Here is a 2,562-nt window from a genome sequence, read left to right as displayed (position 1 = left end):
ACCTGAGGCCCTAAGAAGGGGGGGGGGGTCTTATTTGATAGAATTAGTGTCTTTATAAGAAGAGATACCAGAGGGTGCTCTCTCTTTCCATTCCCCAAACCACCATGTGAGGACACAACTAGGAGTCAGCTGTCTACAAGCCAAGGAGAGAGCTCTCAGCTGAAACCATGCTGGTTGGCACTTTGGTCTTGGACCTCAGCCTCCAGAACTTTGAGGGGTAAATGTCTGTTACTTAAACACTCACACTGCGGTATTTTGTCATGTCTTCCCAAGCAGGGTGATACACCGTTTGCTAAACACCACCACTTCTCTCATCTCATCTTTCAAAAGACCTCAATTAAGGTAGGTTTTCTGGGGGAAGCCTTCCATAAATGATCCATTTGGCTGTGGCATCTACCTTTCATGCTCTCAAAGCATCATACTACCATCATCCTATCCCTCATCACAGTATTATCACTTCATATTTCATATTTGGATGAAATATGGACTAGATACCACGAAGCCAAAGAACCCTGTAGCCTGAGGATCTTGCATGGTATCTGATACAGTGATGTCTGTGAATATTTTGTTGAATTAATTTGACTGTTTGAAAAGGCAGGCTATTTTCACTCATTCTCTCTCTTTCCTAGCAATGAAAAGTCTGTATTGAAATTTTTGAAAAATATATTGAAGAAAGGACCAAGGAATAACACCTCCAGGACAGTAAACTGATTTAAAAGAAAATGGTCTTTCATATGATTTATAAATATCCATGAGACTAAGGCCAAATAAAGAAAGCAACTGTGAAAGTCTTTCTGAAGTATTTTATAAATCTTCTGTGTGTCGTATTACACAGTGGCTGCAGGTAAGGGCTTTGAGGTCAGGCTGCCTTCAGTGGGATCCCAGCTTGCCACTTACCAGGTGAGTGACCTGAGGAAATGTACTGCATTTCTTTGTCACTCATTTCCTCAGCTGTATATTGGGGATAATAAATAGTATCTGCCTCTTAGGATTATTGGGGAAAATCATATGAAAAAACACAGGTAAGGGTTCTCAGACTAATATTCAGCACATACTGAGGATGTGACAAATGTTAGCAATTTTAATTTTCTAGATTAATAAAGCAGGTTTGGGCAAGGGCAAACAGTAGGTTTGTTTGCCCAACAAGTCCCAGGTGAAGGGTTGGGACTGTACTCTTGCAGGCAGTGTTAAGAATTATTGATTTCCACGGGCTCTCTTTCTGAAGTTGCCATGTCCAACACACCATATTTTATTTTATTTATACCCCACTGTGTTCCAAAAAGGATTTCAGGAAGCTTACAGATAAACATAAAATACAACAAGTAACATGAGTTAAAGGCAGAATGAAAGAAGAGGGAAAAACAAGAGTGAGAACAAAGTTGGGCTAGGAATAAATAATATATTACTAGAAATTATGAGCATGTTAAAGCTTTAGATGAAGCCCTAAATCAAGAGAAGCTAGGGTAGGAATGTTATTTTAATTTCTCCTTCATCCCCTCTCCCCCTTTTCTTCGGGATGATTTAAATGCTATTTTAATTTTTAAAAACCCAAACTATTGAAGTTACTCTCAGCATCAAATAATTATATAGTTATGAAGACTGATGTTCTGTATTGCAGTTGATGAAGGTATATTTAAACTTATAAATAGATATGCCTATTAATTAATGGAAAGGAAGGGGCTTAATATTAGTTAAGTACCTCTGACCTACTGGATACCAGTTCAAGCTTTCACCCAAGTCGTTTTTTGATACCACGACCCTAGGAAGTAATTAAATATCCATTTTATAGACACAGAGAAGTAAAGTATCTTAATTTACCACAGTTATGAGTATGTAACTCAAACGGACATCTGTCTCTGATGCCTGAACTGCTATCACCATACCAGGGGCATATCTTCAAGAGAGAATACAAACATTTGCCCAAACACATTAGGCAAATACTTAGTTTAATTTTCTCATTGAGAGATTTTCTTGCTAAGTGTTATATATCATTACTTGGCTTTTTTTTTTTTATATATGTAATTGGCAATACTGGCAGAAGAAGAAACATTTACGAGTTGTTGGAAGATAAATCTTAGCAAAGATCTGCAGGTCTACAGGAATCACTCAGAAGTTCCAGATCATTTCGCTCATGTGTAAGAAAACCCCCCAATAAACAAAAGTTACAGACACTAATGGATGTTGTTTCGGGAGTAAGTATGGTGGACTTGAAGCCTATGACAGATCAGAGAAGATCTTTGGAAATGTATGTGGAGTCAAGGGGGAAATGAAGATGTTAGAGTCATTATGTTCATTTTATTCACGTCTTAACTGTAAATGGAACTATGACCATTTCTTCCTCCCAGAGGTAACCTAGACTCAAAAAGCACAATGAAGGAGAAATTAAAATTGAGATATCTCTAGTCATTCCTTCTCATGACCCTCATCCCCCCGCAGTAAGATAGAAGATTGTCACTAATTTATTATTACACAGGAGCAGTTTGAGTTAGCTAGTGAAATACCAGGTCTAAGCATAGTAACTATGGTTAGTTCAGGTCTCCGACTAGTCCATGAATTGATAGT

General features: G+C 37.9%; 1 long non-coding RNA gene across 1 annotated transcript; it reads left to right on the top strand.

Moving 5' to 3' along the window:
* The first annotated feature begins 270 nt into the window (after nucleotides 1-270).
* Nucleotides 271-788, top strand: LOC118350529 (uncharacterized). The gene is made up of 2 exons (XR_004804493.2): nucleotides 271-342; nucleotides 630-788. It is a non-coding gene; the product is annotated as an uncharacterized LOC118350529 (long non-coding RNA).
* Nucleotides 789-2,562: the final 1,774 nt, after the last annotated feature.

The sequence above is a fragment of the Canis lupus genome, chromosome 14 (genome assembly GCF_003254725.2).
Source record: "Canis lupus dingo isolate Sandy chromosome 14, ASM325472v2, whole genome shotgun sequence".
Classification (NCBI taxonomy): Eukaryota; Metazoa; Chordata; class Mammalia; order Carnivora; family Canidae; genus Canis; species Canis lupus.
This window is presented reverse-complemented; position numbering and strand designations above follow the sequence as displayed.